General features: G+C 46.0%; 1 protein-coding gene across 1 annotated transcript in view; it reads right to left on the bottom strand.

The window, feature by feature from the left end:
* LOC120065956 (anoctamin-1-like) overlaps positions 1 to 14,425 on the bottom strand; it is an 84,982-nt gene that overhangs the window by 37,762 nt on the left and 32,795 nt on the right. The gene's annotated exons all lie outside the window — the stretch shown is intronic.

Raw genomic sequence — 14,425 nt, 5'->3', positions numbered from 1 at the left:
GGAGAGCACACATTACACCGGTTTAAAGGTCTCTGAACTGTAAAACATACAGAATGCTGCAGCATGGGTACTGACCAAGACCAGATGGAGAGCACACATTACACCGGTTTAAAGGTCTCTGAACTGTAAAACATACAGAATGCTGCAGCGTGGGTACTGACCAAGACCAGACGGAGAGCACACATTACACCGGTTTAAAGGTCTCTGAACTGTAAAACATACAGAATGCTGCAGCATGGGTACTGACCAAGACCAGATGGAGAGCACACATTACACCGGTTTAAAGGTCTCTGAACTGTAAAACATACAGAATGCTGCAGCGTGGGTACTGACCAAGACCAGATGGAGAGCACACATTACACCGGTTTAAAGGTCTCAACTGTAAAACATACAGAATGCTGCAGCGTGGGTACTGACCAAGACCAGATGGAGAGCACACATTACACCGGTTTAAAGGTCTCTGAACTGTAAAACATACAGAATGCTGCAGCATGGGTACTGACCAAGACCAGATGGAGAGCACACATTACACCGGTTTAAAGGTCTCTGAACTGTAAAACATACAGAATGCTGCAGCATGGGTACTGACCAAGACCAGATGGAGAGCACACATTACACCGGTTTAAAGGTCTCTGAACTGTAAAACATACAGAATGCTGCAGCATGGGTACTGACCAAGACCAGATGGAGAGCACACATTACACCGGTTTAAAGGTCTCTGAACTGTAAAACATACAGAATGCTGCAGCATGGGTACTGACCAAGACCAGATGGAGAGCACACATTACACCGGTTTAAAGGTCTCAACTGTAAAACATACAGAACGCTGCAGCATGGGTACTGACCAAGACCAGATGGAGAGCACACATTACACCGGTTTAAAGGTCTCAACTGTAAAACATACAGAATGCTGCAGCATGGGTACTGACCAAGACCAGATGGAGAGCACACATTACACCGGTTTAAAGGTCTCTGAACTGTAAAACATACAGAATGCTGCAGCATGGGTACTGACCAAGACCAGATGGAGAGCACACATTACACCGGTTTAAAGGTCTCTGAACTGTAAAACATACAGAATGCTGCAGCGTGGGTACTGACCAAGACCAGATGGAGAGCACACATTACACCGGTTTAAAGGTCTCTGAACTGTAAAACATACAGAATGCTGCAGCGTGGGTACTGACCAAGACCAGATGGAGAGCACACATTACACCGGTTTAAAGGTCTCTGAACTGTAAAACATACAGAATGCTGCAGCATGGGTACTGACCAAGACCAGATGGAGAGCACACATTACACCGGTTTAAAGGTCTCTGAACTGTAAAACATACAGAATGCTGCAGCATGGGTACTGACCAAGACCAGATGGAGAGCACACATTACACCGGTTTAAAGGTCTCAACTGTAAAACATACAGAATGCTGCAGCGTGGGTACTGACCAAGACCAGATGGAGAGCACACATTACACCGGTTTAAAGGTCTCAACTGTAAAACATACAGAATGCTGCAGCGTGGGTACTGACCAAGACCAGATGGAGAGCACACATTACACCGGTTTAAAGGTCTCAACTGTAAAACATACAGAATGCTGCAGCGTGGGTACTGACCAAGACCAGATGGAGAGCACACATTACACCGGTTTAAAGGTCTCAACTGTAAAACATACAGAATGCTGCAGCGTGGGTACTGACCAAGACCAGATGGAGAGCACACATTACACCGGTTTAAAGGTCTCAACTGTAAAACATACAGAATGCTGCAGCGTGGGTACTGACCAAGACCAGATGGAGAGCACACATTACACCGGTTTAAAGGTCTCTGAACTGTAAAACATACAGAATGCTGCAGCATGGGTACTGACCAAGACCAGATGGAGAGCACACATTACACCGGTTTAAAGGTCTCTGAACTGTAAAACATACAGAATGCTGCAGCATGGGTACTGACCAAGACCAGATGGAGAGCACACATTACACCGGTTTAAAGGTCTCTGAACTGTAAAACATACAGAATGCTGCAGCGTGGGTACTGACCAAGACCAGACGGAGAGCACACATTACACCGGTTTAAAGGTCTCTGAACTGTAAAACATACAGAATGCTGCAGCATGGGTACTGACCAAGACCAGACGGAGAGCACACATTACACCGGTTTAAAGGTCTCTGAACTGTAAAACATACAGAATGCTGCAGCATGGGTACTGACCAAGACCAGATGGAGAGCACACATTACACCGGTTTAAAGGTCTCTGAACTGTAAAACATACAGAATGCTGCAGCATGGGTACTGACCAAGACCAGATGGAGAGCACACATTACACCGGTTTAAAGGTCTCTGAACTGTAAAACATACAGAATGCTGCAGCGTGGGTACTGACCAAGACCAGATGGAGAGCACACATTACACCGGTTTAAAGGTCTCAACTGTAAAACATACAGAATGCTGCAGCGTGGGTACTGACCAAGACCAGATGGAGAGCACACATTACACCGGTTTAAAGGTCTCAACTGTAAAACATACAGAATGCTGCAGCGTGGGTACTGACCAAGACCAGATGGAGAGCACACATTACACCGGTTTAAAGGTCTCAACTGTAAAACATACAGAACACTGCAGCATGGGTACTGACCAAGACCAGATGGAGAGCACACATTACACCGGTTTAAAGGTCTCAACTGTAAAACATACAGAATGCTGCAGCGTGGGTACTGACCAAGACCAGATGGAGAGCACACATTACACCGGTTTAAAGGTCTCTGAACTGTAAAACATACAGAATGCTGCAGCATGGGTACTGACCAAGACCAGATGGAGAGCACACATTACACCGGTTTAAAGGTCTCAACTGTAAAACATACAGAATGCTGCAGCATGGGTACTGACCAAGACCAGATGGAGAGCACACATTACACCGGTTTAAAGGTCTCTGAACTGTAAAACATACAGAATGCTGCAGCGTGGGTACTGACCAAGACCAGATGGAGAGCACACATTACACCGGTTTAAAGGTCTCTGAACTGTAAAACATACAGAATGCTGCAGCATGGGTACTGACCAAGACCAGATGGAGAGCACACATTACACCGGTTTAAAGGTCTCTGAACTGTAAAACATACAGAATGCTGCAGCATGGGTACTGACCAAGACCAGATGGAGAGCACACATTACACCGGTTTAAAGGTCTCAACTGTAAAACATACAGAATGCTGCAGCGTGGGTACTGACCAAGACCAGATGGAGAGCACACATTACACCGGTTTAAAGGTCTCAACTGTAAAACATACAGAATGCTGCAGCGTGGGTACTGACCAAGACCAGATGGAGAGCACACATTACACCGGTTTAAAGGTCTCAACTGTAAAACATACAGAATGCTGCAGCGTGGGTACTGACCAAGACCAGATGGAGAGCACACATTACACCGGTTTAAAGGTCTCAACTGTAAAACATACAGAATGCTGCAGCGTGGGTACTGACCAAGACCAGATGGAGAGCACACATTACACCGGTTTAAAGGTCTCAACTGTAAAACATACAGAATGCTGCAGCGTGGGTACTGACCAAGACCAGATGGAGAGCACACATTACACCGGTTTAAAGGTCTCTGAACTGTAAAACATACAGAATGCTGCAGCGTGGGTACTGACCAAGACCAGATGGAGAGCACACATTACACCGGTTTAAAGGTCTCAACTGTAAAACATACAGAATGCTGCAGCGTGGGTACTGACCAAGACCAGATGGAGAGCACACATTACACCGGTTTAAAGGTCTCAACTGTAAAACATACAGAATGCTGCAGCGTGGGTACTGACCAAGACCAGATGGAGAGCACACATTACACCGGTTTAAAGGTCTCAACTGTAAAACATACAGAATGCTGCAGCGTGGGTACTGACCAAGACCAGATGGAGAGCACACATTACACCGGTTTAAAGGTCTCAACTGTAAAACATACAGAATGCTGCAGCGTGGGTACTGACCAAGACCAGATGGAGAGCACACATTACACCGGTTTAAAGGTCTCTGAACTGTAAAACATACAGAATGCTGCAGCATGGGTACTGACCAAGACCAGATGGAGAGCACACATTACACCGGTTTAAAGGTCTCTGAACTGTAAAACATACAGAATGCTGCAGCATGGGTACTGACCAAGACCAGATGGAGAGCACACATTACACCGGTTTAAAGGTCTCTGAACTGTAAAACATACAGAATGCTGCAGCGTGGGTACTGACCAAGACCAGACGGAGAGCACACATTACACCGGTTTAAAGGTCTCTGAACTGTAAAACATACAGAATGCTGCAGCATGGGTACTGACCAAGACCAGACGGAGAGCACACATTACACCGGTTTAAAGGTCTCTGAACTGTAAAACATACAGAATGCTGCAGCATGGGTACTGACCAAGACCAGATGGAGAGCACACATTACACCGGTTTAAAGGTCTCTGAACTGTAAAACATACAGAATGCTGCAGCATGGGTACTGACCAAGACCAGATGGAGAGCACACATTACACCGGTTTAAAGGTCTCTGAACTGTAAAACATACAGAATGCTGCAGCGTGGGTACTGACCAAGACCAGATGGAGAGCACACATTACACCGGTTTAAAGGTCTCTGAACTGTAAAACATACAGAATGCTGCAGCATGGGTACTGACCAAGACCAGATGGAGAGCACACATTACACCGGTTTAAAGGTCTCTGAACTGTAAAACATACAGAATGCTGCAGCATGGGTACTGACCAAGACCAGATGGAGAGCACACATTACACCGGTTTAAAGGTCTCTGAACTGTAAAACATACAGAATGCTGCAGCATGGGTACTGACCAAGACCAGATGGAGAGCACACATTACACCGGTTTAAAGGTCTCAACTGTAAAACATACAGAACGCTGCAGCATGGGTACTGATCAAGACCAGATGGAGAGCACACATTACACCGGTTTAAAGGTCTCAACTGTAAAACATACAGAATGCTGCAGCATGGGTACTGACCAAGACCAGATGGAGAGCACACATTACACCGGTTTAAAGGTCTCTGAACTGTAAAACATACAGAATGCTGCAGCATGGGTACTGACCAAGACCAGATGGAGAGCACACATTACACCGGTTTAAAGGTCTCTGAACTGTAAAACATACAGAATGCTGCAGCGTGGGTACTGACCAAGACCAGATGGAGAGCACACATTACACCGGTTTAAAGGTCTCTGAACTGTAAAACATACAGAATGCTGCAGCGTGGGTACTGACCAAGACCAGATGGAGAGCACACATTACACCGGTTTAAAGGTCTCTGAACTGTAAAACATACAGAATGCTGCAGCGTGGGTACTGACCAAGACCAGATGGAGAGCACACATTACACCGGTTTAAAGGTCTCTGAACTGTAAAACATACAGAATGCTGCAGCATGGGTACTGACCAAGACCAGATGGAGAGCACACATTACACCGGTTTAAAGGTCTCAACTGTAAAACATACAGAATGCTGCAGCGTGGGTACTGACCAAGACCAGATGGAGAGCACACATTACACCGGTTTAAAGGTCTCAACTGTAAAACATACAGAATGCTGCAGCGTGGGTACTGACCAAGACCAGATGGAGAGCACACATTACACCGGTTTAAAGGTCTCAACTGTAAAACATACAGAATGCTGCAGCGTGGGTACTGACCAAGACCAGATGGAGAGCACACATTACACCGGTTTAAAGGTCTCAACTGTAAAACATACAGAATGCTGCAGCGTGGGTACTGACCAAGACCAGATGGAGAGCACACATTACACCGGTTTAAAGGTCTCTGAACTGTAAAACATACAGAATGCTGCAGCATGGGTACTGACCAAGACCAGATGGAGAGCACACATTACACCGGTTTAAAGGTCTCTGAACTGTAAAACATACAGAATGCTGCAGCATGGGTACTGACCAAGACCAGATGGAGAGCACACATTACACCAGTTTAAAGGTCTCTGAACTGTAAAACATACAGAATGCTGCAGCGTGGGTACTGACCAAGACCAGACGGAGAGCACACATTACACCGGTTTAAAGGTCTCTGAACTGTAAAACATACAGAATGCTGCAGCATGGGTACAGACCAAGACCAGACGGAGAGCACACATTACACCGGTTTAAAGGTCTCTGAACTGTAAAACATACAGAATGCTGCAGCATGGGTACTGACCAAGACCAGATGGAGAGCACACATTACACCGGTTTAAAGGTCTCTGAACTGTAAAACATACAGAATGCTGCAGCATGGGTACTGACCAAGACCAGATGGAGAGCACACATTACACCGGTTTAAAGGTCTCTGAACTGTAAAACATACAGAATGCTGCAGCGTGGGTACTGACCAAGACCAGATGGAGAGCACACATTACACCGGTTTAAAGGTCTCAACTGTAAAACATACAGAATGCTGCAGCGTGGGTACTGACCAAGACCAGATGGAGAGCACACATTACACCGGTTTAAAGGTCTCAACTGTAAAACATACAGAATGCTGCAGCGTGGGTACTGACCAAGACCAGATGGAGAGCACACATTACACCGGTTTAAAGGTCTCAACTGTAAAACATACAGAACGCTGCAGCATGGGTACTGACCAAGACCAGATGGAGAGCACACATTACACCGGTTTAAAGGTCTCAACTGTAAAACATACAGAATGCTGCAGCGTGGGTACTGACCAAGACCAGATGGAGAGCACACATTACACCGGTTTAAAGGTCTCTGAACTGTAAAACATACAGAATGCTGCAGCATGGGTACTGACCAAGACCAGATGGAGAGCACACATTACACCGGTTTAAAGGTCTCAACTGTAAAACATACAGAATGCTGCAGCATGGGTACTGACCAAGACCAGATGGAGAGCACACATTACACCGGTTTAAAGGTCTCTGAACTGTAAAACATACAGAATGCTGCAGCGTGGGTACTGACCAAGACCAGATGGAGAGCACACATTACACCGGTTTAAAGGTCTCTGAACTGTAAAACATACAGAATGCTGCAGCATGGGTACTGACCAAGACCAGATGGAGAGCACACATTACACCGGTTTAAAGGTCTCTGAACTGTAAAACATACAGAATGCTGCAGCATGGGTACTGACCAAGACCAGATGGAGAGCACACATTACACCGGTTTAAAGGTCTCAACTGTAAAACATACAGAATGCTGCAGCGTGGGTACTGACCAAGACCAGATGGAGAGCACACATTACACCGGTTTAAAGGTCTCAACTGTAAAACATACAGAATGCTGCAGCGTGGGTACTGACCAAGACCAGATGGAGAGCACACATTACACCGGTTTAAAGGTCTCTGAACTGTAAAACATACAGAATGCTGCAGCGTGGGTACTGACCAAGACCAGATGGAGAGCACACATTACACCGGTTTAAAGGTCTCTGAACTGTAAAACATACAGAATGCTGCAGCGTGGGTACTGACCAAGACCAGATGGAGAGCACACATTACACCGGTTTAAAGGTCTCAACTGTAAAACATACAGAATGCTGCAGCGTGGGTACTGACCAAGACCAGATGGAGAGCACACATTACACCGGTTTAAAGGTCTCAACTGTAAAACATACAGAATGCTGCAGCGTGGGTACTGACCAAGACCAGATGGAGAGCACACATTACACCGGTTTAAAGGTCTCAACTGTAAAACATACAGAATGCTGCAGCGTGGGTACTGACCAAGACCAGATGGAGAGCACACATTACACCGGTTTAAAGGTCTCAACTGTAAAACATACAGAATGCTGCAGCGTGGGTACTGACCAAGACCAGATGGAGAGCACACATTACACCGGTTTAAAGGTCTCTGAACTGTAAAACATACAGAATGCTGCAGCATGGGTACTGACCAAGACCAGATGGAGAGCACACATTACACCGGTTTAAAGGTCTCTGAACTGTAAAACATACAGAATGCTGCAGCATGGGTACTGACCAAGACCAGATGGAGAGCACACATTACACCGGTTTAAAGGTCTCTGAACTGTAAAACATACAGAATGCTGCAGCGTGGGTACTGACCAAGACCAGACGGAGAGCACACATTACACCGGTTTAAAGGTCTCTGAACTGTAAAACATACAGAATGCTGCAGCATGGGTACTGACCAAGACCAGACGGAGAGCACACATTACACCGGTTTAAAGGTCTCTGAACTGTAAAACATACAGAATGCTGCAGCATGGGTACTGACCAAGACCAGATGGAGAGCACACATTACACCGGTTTAAAGGTCTCTGAACTGTAAAACATACAGAATGCTGCAGCATGGGTACTGACCAAGACCAGATGGAGAGCACACATTACACCGGTTTAAAGGTCTCTGAACTGTAAAACATACAGAATGCTGCAGCGTGGGTACTGACCAAGACCAGATGGAGAGCACACATTACACCGGTTTAAAGGTCTCTGAACTGTAAAACATACAGAATGCTGCAGCATGGGTACTGACCAAGACCAGATGGAGAGCACACATTACACCGGTTTAAAGGTCTCAACTGTAAAACATACAGAATGCTGCAGCATGGGTACTGACCAAGACCAGATGGAGAGCACACATTACACCGGTTTAAAGGTCTCTGAACTGTAAAACATACAGAATGCTGCAGCGTGGGTACTGACCAAGACCAGATGGAGAGCACACATTACACCGGTTTAAAGGTCTCTGAACTGTAAAACATACAGAATGCTGCAGCATGGGTACTGACCAAGACCAGATGGAGAGCACACATTACACCGGTTTAAAGGTCTCTGAACTGTAAAACATACAGAATGCTGCAGCATGGGTACTGACCAAGACCAGATGGAGAGCACACATTACACCGGTTTAAAGGTCTCTGAACTGTAAAACATACAGAATGCTGCAGCATGGGTACTGACCAAGACCAGACGGAGAGCACACATTACACCGGTTTAAAGGTCTCTGAACTGTAAAACATACAGAATGCTGCAGCATGGGTACTGACCAAGACCAGATGGAGAGCACACATTACACCGGTTTAAAGGTCTCTGAACTGTAAAACATACAGAATGCTGCAGCATGGGTACTGACCAAGACCAGATGGAGAGCACACATTACACCGGTTTAAAGGTCTCTACTGTAAAACATACAGAATGCTGCAGCGTGGGTACTGACCAAGACCAGATGGAGAGCACACATTACACCGGTTTAAAGGTCTCTGAACTGTAAAACATACAGAATGCTGCAGCATGGGTACTGACCAAGACCAGACGGAGAGCACACATTACACCGGTTTAAAGGTCTCTGAACTGTAAAACATACAGAATGCTGCAGCATGGGTACTGACCAAGACCAGATGGAGAGCACACATTACACCGGTTTAAAGGTCTCTGAACTGTAAAACATACAGAATGCTGCAGCATGGGTACTGACCAAGACCAGATGGAGAGCACACATTACACCGGTTTAAAGGTCTCTGAACTGTAAAACATACAGAATGCTGCAGCATGGGTACTGACCAAGACCAGATGGAGAGCACACATTACACCGGTTTAAAGGTCTCTGAACTGTAAAACATACAGAACGCTGCAGCATGGGTACTGACCAAGACCAGATGGAGAGCACACATTACACCGGTTTAAAGGTCTCAACTGTAAAACATACAGAATGCTGCAGCGTGGGTACTGACCAAGACCAGATGGAGAGCACACATTACACCGGTTTAAAGGTCTCTGAACTGTAAAACATACAGAATGCTGCAGCGTGGGTACTGACCAAGACCAGATGGAGAGCACACATTACACCGGTTTAAAGGTCTCTGAACTGTAAAACATACAGAATGCTGCAGCGTGGGTACTGACCAAGACCAGATGGAGAGCACACATTACACCGGTTTAAAGGTCTCTGAACTGTAAAACATACAGAATGCTGCAGCGTGGGTACTGACCAAGACCAGATGGAGAGCACACATTACACCGGTTTAAAGGTCTCAACTGTAAAACATACAGAATGCTGCAGCGTGGGTACTGACCAAGACCAGATGGAGAGCACACATTACACCGGTTTAAAGGTCTCTGAACTGTAAAACATACAGAATGCTGCAGCATGGGTACTGACCAAGACCAGACGGAGAGCACACATTACACCGGTTTAAAGGTCTCTGAACTGTAAAACATACAGAATGCTGCAGCATGGGTACTGACCAAGACCAGATGGAGAGCACACATTACACCGGTTTAAAGGTCTCTGAACTGTAAAACATACAGAATGCTGCAGCATGGGTACTGACCAAGACCAGATGGAGAGCACACATTACACCGGTTTAAAGGTCTCTGAACTGTAAAACATACAGAATGCTGCAGCATGGGTACTGACCAAGACCAGATGGAGAGCACACATTACACCGGTTTAAAGGTCTCTGAACTGTAAAACATACAGAACGCTGCAGCATGGGTACTGACCAAGACCAGATGGAGAGCACACATTACACCGGTTTAAAGGTCTCTGAACTGTAAAACATACAGAATGCTGCAGCATGGGTACTGACCAAGACCAGATGGAGAGCACACATTACACCGGTTTAAAGGGCTCAACTGTAAAACATACAGAATGCTGCAGCATGGGTACTGACCAAGACCAGATGGAGAGCACACATTACACCGGTTTAAAGGTCTCAACTGTAAAACATACAGAATGCTGCAGCGTGGGTACTGACCAAGACCAGATGGAGAGCACACATTACACCGGTTTAAAGGTCTCAACTGTAAAACATACAGAATGCTGCAGCGTGGGTACTGACCAAGACCAGATGGAGAGCACACATTACACCGGTTTAAAGGTCTCTGAACTGTAAAACATACAGAATGCTGCAGCGTGGGTACTGACCAAGACCAGATGGAGAGCACACATTACACCGGTTTAAAGGTCTCTGAACTGTAAAACATACAGAATGCTGCAGCGTGGGTACTGACCAAGACCAGATGGAGAGCACACATTACACCGGTTTAAAGGTCTCTGAACTGTAAAACATACAGAATGCTGCAGCGTGGGTACTGACCAAGACCAGATGGAGAGCACACATTACACCGGTTTAAAGGTCTCAACTGTAAAACATACAGAATGCTGCAGCGTGGGTACTGACCAAGACCAGATGGAGAGCACACATTACACCGGTTTAAAGGTCTCAACTGTAAAACATACAGAATGCTGCAGCGTGGGTACTGACCAAGACCAGATGGAGAGCACACATTACACCGGTTTAAAGGTCTCAACTGTAAAACATACAGAATGCTGCAGCGTGGGTACTGACCAAGACCAGATGGAGAGCACACATTACACCGGTTTAAAGGTCTCAACTGTAAAACATACAGAATGCTGCAGCGTGGGTACTGACCAAGACCAGACGGAGAGCACACATTACACCGGTTTAAAGGTCTCTGAACTGTAAAACATACAGAATGCTGCAGCATGGGTACTGACCAAGACCAGATGGAGAGCACACATTACACCGGTTTAAAGGTCTCTGAACTGTAAAACATACAGAATGCTGCAGCATGGGTACTGACCAAGACCAGATGGAGAGCACACATTACACCGGTTTAAAGGTCTCAACTGTAAAACATACAGAATGCTGCAGCGTGGGTACTGACCAAGACCAGATGGAGAGCACACATTACACCGGTTTAAAGGTCTCAACTGTAAAACATACAGAATGCTGCAGCGTGGGTACTGACCAAGACCAGATGGAGAGCACACATTACACCGGTTTAAAGGTCTCAACTGTAAAACATACAGAATGCTGCAGCGTGGGTACTGACCAAGACCAGATGGAGAGCACACATTACACCGGTTTAAAGGTCTCTGAACTGTAAAACATACAGAATGCTGCAGCGTGGGTACTGACCAAGACCAGATGGAGAGCACACATTACACCGGTTTAAAGGTCTCTGAACTGTAAAACATACAGAATGCTGCAGCGTGGGTACTGACCAAGACCAGATGGAGAGCACACATTACACCGGTTTAAAGGTCTCTGAACTGTAAAACATACAGAATGCTGCAGCGTGGGTACTGACCAAGACCAGATGGAGAGCACACATTACACCGGTTTAAAGGTCTCAACTGTAAAACATACAGAATGCTGCAGCGTGGGTACTGACCAAGACCAGATGGAGAGCACACATTACACCGGTTTAAAGGTCTCAACTGTAAAACATACAGAATGCTGCAGCATGGGTACTGACCAAGACCAGATGGAGAGCACACATTACACCGGTTTAAAGGTCTCTGAACTGTAAAACATACAGAATGCTGCAGCGTGGGTACTGACCAAGACCAGACGGAGAGCACACATTACACCGGTTTAAAGGTCTCTGAACTGTAAAACATACAGAATGCTGCAGCATGGGTACTGACCAAGACCAGATGGAGAGCACACATTACACCGGTTTAAAGGTCTCTGAACTGTAAAACATACAGAAGGCTGCAGCGTGGGTACTGACCAAGACCAGATGGAGAGCACACATTACACCGGTTTAAAGGTCTCAACTGTAAAACATACAGAATGCTGCAGCATGGGTACTGACCAAGACCAGACGGAGAGCACACATTACACCGGGTTAAAGGTCTCTGAACTGTAAAACATACAGAATGCTGCAGCATGGGTACTGACCAAGACCAGATGGAGAGCACACATTACACCGGTTTAAAGGTCTCTGAACTGTAAAACATACAGAATGCTGCAGCATGGGTACTGACCAAGACCAGATGGAGAGCACACATTACACCGGTTTAAAGGTCTCAACTGTAAAACATACAGAATGCTGCAGCGTGGGTACTGACCAAGACCAGATGGAGAGCACACATTACACCGGTTTAAAGGTCTCTGAACTGTAAAACATACAGAATGCTGCAGCATGGGTACTGACCAAGACCAGATGGAGAGCACACATTACACCGGTTTAAAGGTCTCTGAACTGTAAAACATACAGAATGCTGCAGCATGGGTACTGACCAAGACCAGACGGAGAGCACACATTACACCGGTTTAAAGGTCTCTGAACTGTAAAACATACAGAATGCTGCAGCATGGGTACTGACCAAGACCAGATGGAGAGCACACATTACACCGGTTTAAAGGTCTCAACTGTAAAACATACAGAATGCTGCAGCATGGGTACTGACCAAGACCAGATGGAGAGCACACATTACACCGGTTTAAAGGTCTCAACTGTAAAACATACAGAATGCTGCAGCATGGGTACTGACCAAGACCAGATGGAGAGCACACATTACACCGGTTTAAAGGTCTCAACTGTAAAACATACAGAATGCTGCAGCATGGGTACTGACCAAGACCAGATGGAGAGCACACATTACACCGGTTTAAAGGTCTCTGAACTGTAAAACATACAGAATGCTGCAGCGTGGGTACTGACCAAGACCAGACGGAGAGCACACATTACACCGGTTTAAAGGTCTCTGAACTGTAAAACATACAGAATGCTGCAGCATGGGTACTGACCAAGACCAGACGGAGAGCACACATTACACCGGTTTAAAGGTCTCTGAACTGTAAAACATACAGAATGCTGCAGCATGGGTACTGACCAAGACCAGATGGAGAGCACACATTACACCGGTTTAAAGGTCTCTGAACTGTAAAACATACAGAATGCTGCAGCATGGGTACTGACCAAGACCAGATGGAGAGCACACATTACACCGGTTTAAAGGTCTCTGAACTGTAAAACATACAGAATGCTGCAGCGTGGGTACTGACCAAGACCAGATGGAGAGCACACATTACACCGGTTTAAAGGTCTCAACTGTAAAACATACAGAATGCTGCAGCATGGGTACTGACCAAGACCAGATGGAGAGCACACATTACACCGGTTTAAAGGTCTCAACTGTAAAACATACAGAATGCTGCAGCATGGGTACTGACCAAGACCAGATGGAGAGCACACATTACACCGGTTTAAAGGTCTCTGAACTGTAAAACATACAGAATGCTGCAGCGTGGGTACTGACCAAGACCAGATGGAGAGCACACATTACACCGGTTTAAAGGTCTCAACTGTAAAACATACAGAATGCTGCAGCATGGGTACTGACCAAGACCAGATGGAGAGCACACATTACACCGGTTTAAAGGTCTCTGAACTGTAAAACATACAGAATGCTGCAGCATGGGTACTGACCAAGACCAGATGGAGAGCACACATTACACCGGTTTAAAGGTCTCTGAACTGTAAAACATACAGAATGCTGCAGCGTGGGTACTGACCAAGACCAGATGGAGAGCACACATTACACCGGTTTAAAGGTCTCTGAACTGTAAAACATACAGAATGCTGCAGCGTGGGTACTGACCAAGACCAGATGGAGAGCACACATTACA

Source organism: Salvelinus namaycush, chromosome 21 (genome assembly GCF_016432855.1).
Source record: "Salvelinus namaycush isolate Seneca chromosome 21, SaNama_1.0, whole genome shotgun sequence".
Lineage (NCBI taxonomy): Eukaryota > Metazoa > Chordata > Actinopteri > Salmoniformes > Salmonidae > Salvelinus > Salvelinus namaycush.
Note: the sequence above shows the minus strand (reverse complement) of the source record. Positions and strands in the feature narration are given on the sequence as shown.